The 14,715-nt window shown below is 38.4% G+C and overlaps 1 protein-coding gene and 1 pseudogene across 1 annotated transcript in view; one reads left to right on the top strand and one right to left on the bottom strand.

The window, feature by feature from the left end:
- Window positions 1-14,715, bottom strand: part of RAB8B (RAB8B, member RAS oncogene family) — a 54,741-nt gene that overhangs the window by 34,835 nt on the left and 5,191 nt on the right. The window lies entirely within an intron of this gene.
- On the top strand, window positions 10,089-10,207 carry LOC118601376 (annotated as a pseudogene).

Here is a 14,715-nt window from a genome sequence, read left to right as displayed (position 1 = left end):
AAATATGCAAGCGAGCAAGGCAAAATTATATCATGGTTCTCATTTATATTTATCATTCCCTCACTATGGGAATATATAATCACATACAGACATCTGTGGATGATTATAAATGAAGATGGGCCTTTCAAGATCAAGTTTAAGAGTTGTAGTGTCTTTCTTTCTATTCATACACCAATCATGAGGTAATTCACTAGAGCTGTTTTAGTGAATAGGGAAACATGTGGGAAAGTCCAGGGGCTATCTCCCCACCACATATCAGAATTTTATAATTTCCCTGATCTCCCACCCTCCTTCCGACAGTAAAGTTCAAAGGTGACATTTCCTTTCCCCCATCTGTTTATAAGAATCACTTTGTACTTTACAACACTTTTCTTTGTAAGAATTCTCTATTTTTTCCTGAGTCAAAAGTGATGCCAAATTATCACTACAATATCTCAACTCTTCTGATCCTCCTCAATCAGAATTTCCCCTCCCTTAATTGAAAGTGACATTTTCTAGTACAAAAAATTTCCAAGCAAAATGGGGTTGGACTAGAATAAACATGAGTCACAGCTGAACATAAACTGAAACAGAAAATGTGCTAGTGAAATCTCTCTCAAAAACTTTATCTCATGACCCCGGATATTTAAAAATGATAAACACAGTGACCTTTGCAATGACAACCTGGATATCAAGTTTTTGTTGCTGTTTGTTTTTTTGCTATGAACTCGTTTAGCATGTTCTCCTTGTTATGTATCAAGAATGTTTTTACACCAACTACACCAACTCAGAGGTAGGATCACAATGCATTGTGCTAAGAAGACAGGGCTCTGAGTGATTTGAGCAAACTAGGAGCATTTCACCTTCGGATCAGATGCGAATGTGCTATACTGGTCAGTCAACACATGGCAATACTAGAAAAATGTGGTGACTGGCAAAAACAAAACAAAAACCCACAGAAAACATAACTGGATTTAACTGGAGATTAATTTTGAACTCTACCACATTCATGTTTACTTTTAACAAGATGTATTTAAAGGAAGTACCAAGAAACTTTATAAAGAAAATTTCAAACCAAGGCTCTCTCTAAAGTCTTAAACATTCTTTCCTTTTCAAATGGCCATCATAGTTAAGGTATGATAGGGTTAAATAAGTTTGTCAATGAGAGATACAGTGAGTGTATTCAGCCTGGAGCAGAGCAGTAATATTCCAGGTAGTAACACAATAATCTCCCAACCTCCCAACACAAAAAGGGGCAAGAATTCACTCAACTTGGCTATAGTTTCGGGAACATCTGTGAAACATTTCCTTGTAATCTCAGTAATTCCTATACTTCTGATTTCCAATAGATACCGTATTATTTGTTACCCTGTCAAAAAAGAAAAATTAGGCCAGAAACCAAGAGATTTTAATGCAAAATGCATAAGCCAATGAAAGCAGAGTTGATTACTCACTTTCATTTGAACTTTTGCAGATAAAGCGTACATCTCAAACCAACCTCAGAATCCTCCCCCAAACTCTTTTCCTGCTTTTATCTTTCGATATTGCAAAGGCTTCAATGAGTCATTGTGTAGTGGCATCATTTGGCAAAAGCTTTTTTCAGGTTAAAGCCTGTTTTTGCAAAGCTAATTAGAACCATAACACACAGTATTATTAGTATGCTGCTAGAGAATGCCTGTGTATGATGTTACGCTTTCATTCTCATCGAGAGACAATTCGATTTCTCATTTTTTATTTAAATACCAGTCACTCATAACACAAAATCAGCCTGTAGTTTAGAAAAGACTAAGAACTGGCCCACTGGTCACTGCCCGCAGTTGCAGCAGCCACCACTGCCACCACTACTCGCCACCCTACCCCACCTCCCCTTTTTTTCAGTAGAAAAGGTAAGATAGAAGAGGTAGTAGCACACTCTTTCTTTTCCATTCAGGGTCTTCCATGTTAGAAACCTTGCCATTTTCCCCAAGTCCAAAATAATTGTGGCACTTCAGTGGGAAAAGTTGAAAAATAGCTCCACCACAGGTCAGGAATTTAAAGGTAAAAAGTACTGAAGGAAAGTTTATCCTCGGAGGCCTAGCTGTGGTACTACCTATCCCCATCTAGGTTTTCTTTTGCACAATTCAAACTCAGGAAGAAAAGATTTTGGCAGAGAGGCTAGAGGTAGACAAAGCAGCAAGAAAAACTAAATTCTTTTTTTTTTTTAATTTTTTATATTTAAAAAGAATGAAAATAACAGGCTGTATATAACTCAAAGATGGCTTTCTCATAGACGTAGAGAAAGCCTCTTTTTCTAGATCAAGCCAATGTTCGCAGGGTGCTGACAGCTCTAGAGAAGGGCCTAGAGGTAAAGAAATTATAGTCTATCACCTAAGGGGGTGGAGGGGGGAAGATTTTCAAGACCTCCTCTGTCAAAATGAAATCGCTTTTTGACAAAAGTTTCAAAGTAGAATGTCAAATGAAATGCGGAATTTTTCAGTTTAACCACCTCAACCACAACAGACCTTAAATCCCTTGCTGAGATATCTAGAGTTGCAGTCCAAGATTATTTTATCTTTAAAAGATAAATGGGCATTCTTAACACGTTTTAGTAAACAATTTTAAGTCTAATTTCGGTATCATCAGAAAAAAATCTAAGTGAGTACCTTTTAAAAGACTCCTTCCCCAAAGATGAGAACTCTAGTTAATCAAATTATTTCTTCAGTATCACCCTGAAATTTCAGTTCAATGACATTTTTTTTTCTAGCACCAAACATGTGTCAAGTACAATGTTTTGCAATGAAAAGAACACAAAGATAAAACAAGCTTCTGTCCTAAAGAAAGTGATTAAAGAAATGGGGAGGAGTTGGGTAGCTGGAGAAGGAAAAAGACAGTTCTACTTCCAACACAGGAAAAACATAGGAATTGCCACGCAAAGTCCAAACTACTGCAGGGGTCAAAGTACCACTGAGAAAAGAGAAAGCATCTTTTGATATGGGGAGAGGACAAGAAGAAAGCTCTTATGTGGCACCACAATGAAAGTAATATCTACGGAGTATCAGGAAGGAAAGGCAGGATGTCAACAGGCAAACAATGTGTGTTCATGGAACCATCCATTCTGAGTAATGCAGTGATTCCTAGACTTTTAAATTCTATGAATTAGTAAAATTTCCAGAAACAAACAAAAAGTTTGTTGTGGTAAAGAGAATGAAAGAATCTAAAAGAAGAAATATACTAAGCTAGGAACTGTATATTCCATAAAATTTGCTTGGGCAGAAAACTGTGCTACCTTTTCTCCCTTAGAGAAATGTAACAACAAAAATTCTATTGCAACCTGTTTTTTGGTAAATGATAGTGAGCTAAATAATCGCCATCACTTTATAAGAAGCATTTTAATTCTAAAAAATGTAGGAAGCAGATCATCTCAGAAACTTAAAAATGGCATTCCTTCTCATGAAAGGGCAGCTGGTAACCTTACTCTGGTCAGGTGAAACCCTGGCCACAGCCCGCATGTTTATATGAGTCCCTCGGTCAGTGTCTAGAACTCCTGTAAAGAGCAGAAGGAAATACAGCTAAAGCTACATGGTAGAAAGCTTGGAATGGTAGACTGAGGAAGGTATATTTAAGTAGGCAAAGTAAAAAATAAGACTTTTAAGGGGAGGGGTAAGGAATCGACATGCTATATAATCAGAGCTATGCTCTACAAATAATTTGATCAAAATATATAGGACAGAATGTGGGGAGTGATGCTCAAATGAAATTGGAAGTGCTCAGGCCATCTAGGAGGATACTGCAAAGACCAGGTGAGAGTTGTTGAGGGCCTAAATTAGGGTGATAATAGAATGAAATTGCCAACAAATTACGCGTAGGATTTGAGGAAAAGGACAGAGTCAATGATGACTTCTGGGTTTTGAACCTAGATTAATTTTTTTAAATAATGGTAGTGTTAACAGACATATGAAAATTCATTAAAAGGTACTAGATGAGATGAGGAAATGAAATCATTTTGGGGTGGTATATAGAGGGCCATAGTTTGGGAAAGGCTAGGGAGTCACATGTGAAAGGGTGCTTGAAGGCGGGGGCAAGCTTACTTCCTTCGTCACTTGGGGATTTCTGAACTCTTAGTACATGCCGGGCACTGTACTAGGTGCTAAAATACATTAAAGAATGACAAATCTGGTACCCACGCTCATGGAGTTGCAATCTGGGAGGGAAGATAGGCACTAATGCAGTAATTACACAGGTAGGTGTGATGACAAATTGTATCAAAGTGCCTTATTTCCAAAAGAGAGAAAAGGAAAAAAACAGAGAACAGATACTTGGAAAATGACTTCAATTAAAAGGCAAATGAGACTACCAATGGAAACAGAAGGCAAATTTAGAAGATTAGGAAGCAAATCAGAGCAGACAATTCCTGGAAGCTGGTGGTGGAATAAGTTTCAAAGAGCAAACAATAAACAGTGCCAACTGCTGCTGAGAGGCTGGGGGGGGGGGGGGGGGGCGGGGGGCGGGGATGAGGACTTAGAAAGGGCCACTAGTCCGTTCAATGAGGAGGACTGGATGACCTGGGTCCAGTGTTTAAGAAGGCAGAGCAGGATTTTAAGGGGTTAAAGAGTAAGGAGATTATAGAAAAGTACAGGTGACAAGACTTCTCTTTCAAAAAGTTAAACAAAGAAAGGAAATGAGGAGACAGATGACTTGAGGAAGTAGCAAATTTTAGGGATCTCCTTATTCAAATGAGGATTATTTCAACAGGATTGAAAGCAGAGCAGAAAGTACCAGCAAAGAAAGAGAAGACAGAAGAAAAAGAGAGGAGGGGGAAACTGCCAGGGCCAGGTGCCAGAACATCAACCAACAGGTCAGCACTGGCTCCTTGGAGAGAAGGGAAAGTGAAAACGCCCCAGGTTAGAGATAGTAAAAAAGAATGTTGAGGAAGCTGATGCTTAGGGAGTTGTGGGGTCTTTTCTGGAAAACAGGTGCAGAGGGGAGTCATTTGCTGTGATCTGAGTGAGACGTGAACAGCTGGACTTGAAGAGAGCACCACTGACTGTCAAGTGTACATTCAATCAACAAACCATTACCGAGGGCTTTCCATGCCCCAGAAATTATGCATTCATGTCTGGGCATAAAAGCAGTTAGAAGGTTGGATTTGTTTTTTTTTCCCAATTACAGTTGACATTCAATATTATTTTATATTAGTTTCAGGTGTATAGCATAGTGGTTAGACATTTGTGTAATTTACAAAGGGATCCCCAATAAGTCTAGTACCCACCTGGCACTATACATAGGCATTTGTTACTATAGATGAATACTCTGGGTAAAAGAGAAACAGATTGACTTCATCATCCTCACATCTAGAAAAAGACCATAAGCAATAACAGGTGATAATTACACATCCTTTGAAGCTTCTATATGTGCTAATGGGTGAGATATCACTATTCCAGGAACCCAAAATCCATTCCTCAGAAGAAAATATGGTGTTAGTTCATTTATTCCACAAAGAGATATTATATGCCCGAGCATCAAGATAAATGAGCTCTGAGGAGGCAAGCCATGGTTCCTGTCTTCCAGAAGGTCAACAATCAGATGTGATATCCTGAAAGCTTCTGCTCTTTCCACCATTTTGGCACACTGCATTGCTTGGAGCATTAACTGAACCCACTATCACAATCTTCGTGCTTCATTAGAAGGCAAGACTCTGGCCATGTGAACATTTTTAACAAGATACTTTTCTGGAAGCAACATAATTTGGGGGAATGGTCTGGACCACAGAGTTCTGTGACATAGTGTTTCAGTGCCATTAAACCCCAAAATGAACTCTCTTAAAACCACTGCAACTTTTAAAATTATAAATCAAATGTGTCACTTCCCTGCATATGTCCTTTCAACTACAATCAGAATAAAATCTATCTTCCTTACACTGGCGTTTGAGCCCTTCAGGACCTCATCCATATTACCTCTCGCACTAGCCTTGTATATATATATATTTTTTAATGTTTAAAACCATTTTTAAACTAGTGAAAAGCATCTCATCCCACTTTCCCTGGTCCAAAACTAGTACTGTACAAAACCAAACCCAATTTCTGATTTATATCTACTGTGCACATAAATCATCATACTATGTGCATAGTCATCATCATCTACTAAATAGCACAATGAAGAAGTGTTAAAAGAGAAAAACTGTGCTTTACACTCATGTGCTTCATGCTCATACTGACATTTACTTCCTTAATTCTCTTGATGAGACAGTTTAATGATTAAAAAGAAATAGCATGTATCAATATTATAAAAATATGATTAATGATTTTTGGAGATTAAAGTATCATCATCTTGATTATTAGATAAAGAAAAGCCTATAAACTTTCAAGTTTGGTAATTTACTCCATTAAAACCTGCTATGGTGTTTCAAGATTTAATGTATTGTTCAAATTCATGTATGCAAACAAACTCATTAAAATTCAGGAGACTTCACTCAGAAACTCCACTGCACTTAAAATTCAGGGCCCTAACAGGACTTTGGGCTGGAATATTTTAATTGAAACATTTGTCCTTTCTAGACAGGGCATTCTACACTGACTTGGTTTTTGTTTTTGTTTTCACCAGAAGTAAGAATTCAAGATGCCCTGAGAGTTTGCAGCAACTGGAAGGCTGCGACAAACTTGCTCCTTACATTACACTGACATTCTGCACCGGAGGTCAAGGGCTGCTCTTGGATATTTCCTTATGCCAGGGGAAGCCAGGAACAATCACCTTCACTCAGAGAATGAATTTAAACAACTATTTCTCATTCTAGCTTTGTAAAATGCACGTGGTCTTAAATTTTAAGAATTAATTTTATAGAAAACTGAAACACAATACATTAACCGAAATGTTCCTGTTCATATTTTTTTATGGAACTTGTTCTAACAAGTTACCAGGAAAAAAAAGCAACAACTCTTCACAATTTACTGAGCCTGTGTACTAGGCCCTGTGCTATATGTTTTATTACAGTGCTTCATTTAAGCCACCTTGCAACAATCCCCTGCAGGAGGGGACTGGGACCAAGGAGGTTAAAGTAACTAACTGGTGACATCACCAGTAAGAAGCGCTACCACAGTTCACCTTGCAGCACATCATCTCCTTAAAAATAACTCATATTCTCTCTCTCTCTTTCTCTCTCACTCACTCAACTCACTCACACTCTCTCTCTCATTCTGAGTCACTGTTGGGACAGAAAGCATAGTGGTTAAAAACATACACTCTGGAATAAGACTGCCTGGATTCAAATTTGGGTTGGTTCTACCACTTAGTAGCTGTGTGACCTTGAGACGTTTTTCAACCATTCTGTGCCTCAATTATCTTATTAGGAAAATGGAAATAACAGAACGCACTTAAGAAGTTGTGAGAATGGGTCAATCCATGAAAAATGTTAATTCATATAAAATGTCCAGAACTGTACCTGGTATACAGTAAGCACTCAATAAAGGTTAGCTGTTATCATGAAAAGTGTTATGAAAATGAAGCCCACAGGGATTCTAAGGTTCTCACTGCTGTCAGGACCTACCCTCAGTGAACTAACTGGACTGAGTTCACTCACACACACACCATTGTTTGTGTCTCCCATGTGCCAAAGATATTATATACACAATAATGCATTTCCTTCTCAAAATAAAACAAAAATTCTGCAAGGGAGCTACTATCCTTCCTTTATCAATTAGGAAATTATTACATAATTTGCCCAAGTCTCTCAAAGAGGAAGTAGCTGAATCAGGATTCAAATTTGAGAGTTTCTGTCTCAAAAGCCCAAGCACTTTAATCTACACAATGTTATTTTGAGATCTTATGTTTACTTTTTCTGTTTTGTCAGGGAGTCCATAATAGGTTGTCATTTAGGAGCAGTTTTGGAAGGGACAACATTCCCTTTTTGCTTATGAAGAAATGGAAGCCCAGGACATTTACTATTGATAAAATGTGATAAAATGAATGCCATTGCCGGGTATCGCACTACCAATTATTCTTCTGGGATGTTGGTGGCCGGCCTCTGGGAGGCCCCTCAGACTTGCTCCTAATTTTTTAGGGGCTCAGAGAAACCAAAGATCACAGTACAAATTAAGAATGCAATGGCTAAGTGAGGACCCAAGGGCTCCCCTATGAGGCGAGTACATGAATTTTAGCAGATGGACTTTATTATATCAAGTTTAGCTCCTTGGGCCTTTCTGCTTTCTGGCTCACCGCAGCATTATGGCAACTCAGGGTTAGCAAACAAATCAGGAGTAAGCCTAGTCTACAATGCACTGTGATTCTGAGGAAAACTTCGCCAATCAGGTCTTTATAAACAAAACCAAGTAGAAACAATTTCACCTGGAAAAAAAAGTAAAGAAAAGAAAAGAAAAGAAAGGAAAGGAAAGGAAAGGAAAGGAAAGGAAAGGAAAGGAAAGGAAAGGGAAAGGGAAAGGGAAAGGGAAAGGGAAAGGAAAGGAAAGGAAAGGAAAGGAAAGGAAAGGAAAGGAAAGGAAAGGAAAGAAAGAGGAAGGGGAGGGGAGGGGAGGGGAGGGGAGGAGAGGAGAGGAGAGGAGAGGAGAGGAGAGGAAAGGAAGGGACAGGCTAACATGAGATTTAAACCCAATTTGTCAAAGGAAGCTCACAATTAGAGTAGCTGTTCCCAGCATGCTAGTCTAAAGCCAACAACGTACAACAGCCTCATGGAGAGAGGCAATGCTGAGATTTCTGATATAATTAGTTTCCTTTACACAAAAGAGTTAGATTCATAATTAAACACTGTCCCCTCCTGCCCACATTCTGCCGTGTATATATTTGATTGCTTCCTAAGGGACTTGGATTAGAGCCTAAGAGACACCCGAAACCACAAGTCTACTGACCTCCCAGGGCCAAAAGGCAATGTGATATATGTTTGCATTAGCTGTTACTGGGGCCTGTCCAGGGAGAGGTTGATTTCATCTTTCCACTCGACACACTTCTCAAGGGTTTGCTGGTCAGTTTACAGACCACTGGAAGTGATCGCTAATACTAAGTGCCAATGTACTGAGTCCCATGGAAAACTCCAGGACCTGAGAGGAACAGGTTGTCATGGACAGACTGTGGTCCAGAACTGAAATGAGGCTCAAGTCTCGGTTCTTCTACCACTTACTTGATTGATCAAGTCAACTGCCCTCTCAGAACTTTGGCTTCCTTGTCTAGAACATAGAGATAATAATCTCTGTCCACAGATAGTGATATAAGGGAAAGAAAGTACTCTGCAAGCGGTAAAGGTCCCAGAGTGAAGGTAACGGGCAACTGTTTCTGTCTGTTAATTTCCTAACTAGTCTCTGTGTGTAAAATCCCCAGTGACTCCCTACTCCTCTCAGGATAAAGTCCAGACCCTTGAACAAGTTTAAAATCCCTTTACAATCTGCCCTCTTCAACGTTACCTCTTGTTACACTCCCTACTCACTTCACTTGTGGCTTCAGCCACACAGGACTTCAAGTTCCTCCAGGTGGCTGTACTATCTCACACCTGCAGGAGAGACCCCCGACCCCACCCCCCACACTCCACCTCTCCCATTCTACTCAACTAACTCCTGCTTTGGGTTCTGACTTTAGCTTAGATGTCATGTCCTCCTAGAAGCTCTCCTCTACCTCTCTTCTGTGCTTTCATAACATCTTCTATTTATTTCTTTGTAGCCCTTTTTATTGTTAAAATTGTCTGGATACTCGTTACTCTTTCCCCCTCTCAAAATTTTGTAGACTAAATAATGTTGTTCACTGAACGAGTAAATTTAGTAAAAATGACTTACAGTGTAACATTAGAAGCCTACTAACAATTACTGCACTCCCTCCCCCAGTTTCTCTTTTTTAATGAGTAAAAAAAAAAAAAAAAAAAGGCCAAGAGAACCTTAAAGACTTGTCTAAAGGCAAATGTCTAACTAGCAAAAATGTATGTGGACCCTACATCTCCTAGATCAGCCTCTGACTTTTCTCCCACAATATGCTATGTTCAGATTTTATGCTATGGTCCCAATGTAAGAGAAAAGAGACCTGGAATCAGAAAACTAGGCTCTGTGTGAGCAATCGCCATGCCTCTGAGCACATGGAAATTTATCTGTCACATTGAAATTTATCACAAGTATACCTATTATTTTAGATTATATTTCACCATCTACGGCCATGCCACCCTGAACAAGCCCAATCTCATCGGATCTCGGAACCTAAGTAGGGTTGGGCCTAGTTAGTACTTGGATGGGAGACCACCTAGAAAGACCAGGTGCTGTAGGCGTAAAAAATAAAAAATAAGGGATTATAAACTGACAAGGTCCTTGCACTCTGTGAGGTCAACCAAGGGTTGCCTCGCCTAAAAAAATAAATAAATAAATAGATTATATTTCACCCACTTCACCGAGCTTTATATGAAGAAATGAGAAAATTTTAAAAATACTTTATATATTTTCTCTCAAAAAAGTATTTTTAAACTTTCAAGTAGTTATTTTTCTGGTGACATTTAGCTTTATTATTTATATCAAAGTATTTTTAAATATGGGATTCAAAAACATTAAGTAATTTCTTCAGTACTACAAAAAGTTTAACTGATAAGACCAACACAGGCTGGGCTTGAATGAACTAATGCTACTACGTCTTCCTTCTGTCTCCATGTCAACAAAACACTAGTGTACTGCAAAAAGAACCCTTGCCTAACTGAAGAACAAAAAGGACAAATTCTTCTTTCTTTAGACACTACCTGACTTCATAGACTCACAGAATGCTGCAGCCAGAAGAGACGCTGAAGACCATGGAAGCCTGCACTTGCCTCTCACCATGAGAAAACAGACCTAGTCTCATGTCCTTGGGAGGGGCTTGTACCATAACTGATTGGAAACACACACCAATTGTTTTTTAGAGTACTATATACTCTATTTTGTAATAAAGAGATAATTTAAACACAAATGTGGTAAATTATGATGAAACACAACATAAATTTAAAATGTAATGGTGTTTATCGAAGTTGAAGGCTTGAGGGCCAAGATAGAGACACACCCCTGATTATATTACACAGGCATGTTTTTAAATTTTAATTATAATAGAATTTTGTGAAAGTGAAAGAAATTACTTCACTTGTTCCAGAAATTTTTCATGCTTCTATAAACCTGGAAATTTTCAGAACAATAGTAAGTAGAGAAAATAGGAAATACACTCACTCAGGTTACTTTGTGGGTGCCATCCTAATCTGTGTCACTGTTCCTTACTGGTGGTGACTGAGACAAGCACCAATTTTTTATCATCTAGTTCTAAACAATATAAGTACAGACAAAAATAATTATTAATTCTCAAACTATTTTAGGCAGAAGTCTCTAAACCCAACAGTTTATTCCAACTGCTAACGAAAGCAAGAGAGGCTGAACAAGTAGCCAAAGAAATCGATAGCAGAGGAGAGTAGAATGTTGTTTTCCTTCTCTTTCCAATCCTCTCTCCCCAAATCTTGGTATGGGTGAGGTGTTAAAGGAAAGTGAAAAGAGAAAGTGGTCTGAATCATTCCGAAAATGGAAGTTCTCAATGAAGAACTGCTTTTCATGCCATCTCAAGATTTTATTCAGAGACCTTTAAAAGAAAAAGTTAAAAATTCCTTATTGATAGCCTTTATAAACAGCTACCCCAACCAAATTCATAAGCAATGACCATATCACAGTAGGATTAATTAGTGACATCTCACAACCCAATTCTTTTTTGGTAATGTTTTTTGTGTATTTGTGTTGTTAAACAAAAATTTTAACTTCTACAGCTGAAAGTCTTTTTAAAAGAAAAGGTTTACTGGGCCATGCTAGCAAGAAAAAAAAAAAAAAAAGACCAGGTCCTTGGGCATGAAGTCCAAACCATCAACAGCAGCTCTAGGTGAAAAAGGCAACATGTCTGCAGTCCTAGAGTTGGTGAGCTGTTTTTTGTACATCGAACAGGAGGGAGAAAGATATAAGTTGTTTCAAAAGAATTTACATAGGCTATAGATAAAGGGGTGAGAGAAAGTGAAGCAGAGCTACAGGAAGAAGTGTTTGCTCCTTTGGATTGGTTGTGGGCAAGTCTAGAAAGTTCTTATGTAAACAAGATGCAGAGGCTCCAAGGGTTTGATGGCACCTACCTGGCTATCCTCTTTTAGATAACAGCCACCTGGAAGTTAATTCAAAGTTCCAACATACACTCAGGAATGTGAGCAGTCTTGTTAGCTACCCCACCCCCACCCCAGCTACTAACAGCCTAACTGCTCTCTCTCACTCTTAGGCCCACTGTAATTTAATTTAGAACATCTCAATATTTTTTTTCTTGTCAGTGTACATGAGGTTAGAATATTTTGCAATACCTATTCCAGATAAACCAATGTTGCATCGGGTCATAAGAAACAAACTTTTAAAATTCAGCTTTTAAATGGATTATCTTATATTTCATGGCAAAACTTGATCATATATTTTAGAGACTGCCTTCCACTTTAACCACCAGGAAAATGTCTAAGAGTTGTTAAAATAATTACTGCCAAGTTCTTTGCCAAAATAGGCAAAATCATGTGTTGTGAGGGAAGTCAAGTCAGTCCCATCTCTGCCAGCAGAAAGCTGTGCAACACTACACATTGCTTAACTGCTTTGTGGTTAGTTTGTATCATGATGAGGTGGGATTCCATGCCTAACACAGCTTTCACAAAGTGCTCTGAAATCCTGCAATGCTGTCATGACACTGCAAGTCGCACTGTCATCCAGTCTATTTAAGTGATAGCAAGCCTAAATTTGATGAAGGTGAGGACAGGCAGAGCTTTAGCATTTTTTCTGGGAGCCAAGAATTAAAATGCATGGCTGAAGGTTCAGCAACAGGTAAATATCAAAGCACCTAATTAAAGTGATGAGGAATGCTACAAGTAGGACAGCAAGAAAGTACTTATCACAGCCAAGTAACCAGGCTGCTGCAAAGACTTGTTTCCAAATTGTTTCCACCACTGTATGTGGCTTACCAAAGGAAGTCCTGAGTAACTTAAGTAATCAAAAATAAAATAAAAAATAAAAAGCAGGCTTATTTCTTCCTCGACAATCCTTTCTTTAAGGCTCTTATTAATTCAAGTTAAAATAGGAAAAGTCCCAAAACACCAATGTTGGGACTTTCCTATGTTCAATTGGAAAATGAGAAAAAGACACAACTCTGAACACAATATAGTCAATAATCACTCACCAACAATATTTTTAATACTAAAATTTATACATAATGCATTGGATAGCTTATGGCTACCTATTCACTTTAGAAAAAAAGCATATGTATACTACGTTGCCACCCACTGTCTCCTTCCATTGCCATGGCACACATCAGAAATCCATCCCTGCCCCTCGGGCTTGCTGAGCTCAGATAGGACCTCAGAACTCTATACAACAAAAGCATTCCAGGTAGCCCCTAGCAATCCGTTACTATTGGCATATATGCATACTGCAGCCAGTTTCAATATGCATATTCCTCAATATACTATGCCAAAATATTGAAATGACTCTTTAAAGAAAGCCACTTTCTGATAGTTTCCAAGACTACAGTAAAACCTTCATTTAAGCTATAAAATGGCAATTTCTCCCCCTGTAATAGAGCAGAGAACATAACTGCAAACACTAGTTTTATTCCAGACACTATGGTACTGCAGTGAGATATGTAAGCGGTTCTGTATAATAAAGGTTTATATTCATGTTTTTAAAAATAGGATTTGGCTTTATTTAACCCAAATACTCAACCCATTTCCAATCCACTCACTACCCTGTCACTCAAACAAGGGCTGGGTAGAACACAGACACAAACACAGCTCCATCTGCTAATTAAAACTGGGCTCGAAACTGTTAACAGGCATCTGTTGCATTGTTTGAATCTAATGGGCAGAGACAAAGCTGAAATGGCTCTTCTAAAGCAAATTCAGTGATTTCACTCATTTTCTCTTTGGTATTTATATTCGTGGGGAGGTGGGGGGTGGAAGCAGAGTGTTAAACAGCTTATTATGGAATCTGAAAGATAAGTGAAATATCTTTTGTATTTTAAAAATCCCTTTAAAAGTGGTTATTGAAAAATATGCAGCATTTTACACTGGGGGAAATATCATTCTTGTGTGTAAAGAATTCAAATTAAGCACTTTTAATCTTATTTCAGTTATCATCTAATCATCTATACTATAAAAGATAATAACTCAAATCAAAGCAATACTTTAGAGCTTATACAGTGCTTTCACAATTCATCCACCCAGCCATTCATTCACCCAGTTGAGTGGTCATTTAACACAGGTTTTGGAGATTTAAAAGGTGAATAAGACTTAATTCCTGCCCTAGGGAATTCGCAGCAACCCTAAAAAGTTGGTACTATATTATTACACGTTACTGTATGTCAAGAAACTGAGGTCCAAGAAAGACAACTGACTCGAAGCCCAAAAAACTACAAACGGCAGATGCCAGGACATAAACCCAGATCTGACTCCAGACCCACTGCTCTACTTAATTCACCATGCTATCTCCCTCACACCAAACAGGAACTAGTAGATTTTACCAGCTACTTATATGTCATATTATGTTATGTTCCACAATATTATTACTCACCACTTAAATTCTACCTCCCCATCCCCACTCCAGCCTTCTTCTCATCCTGCTATAAAAACTGCAAAATTTTTTCAAATGGTCTCCAGGAAAGCTCTGTGTGTAGGCAGGCAAACCTAAGCTAGAACGAGCTTCAGGCCATGCCAGCAGCTCCCTGGTCTTCCACGGTTCTTTTCAAATTCAGTTATCAGATCCAATTGAA

Source organism: Rousettus aegyptiacus, unplaced genomic scaffold (genome assembly GCF_014176215.1).
Source record: "Rousettus aegyptiacus isolate mRouAeg1 unplaced genomic scaffold, mRouAeg1.p scaffold_m13_p_3, whole genome shotgun sequence".
In the NCBI taxonomy this organism is placed as follows: Eukaryota; Metazoa; Chordata; class Mammalia; order Chiroptera; family Pteropodidae; genus Rousettus; species Rousettus aegyptiacus.
This window is presented reverse-complemented; position numbering and strand designations above follow the sequence as displayed.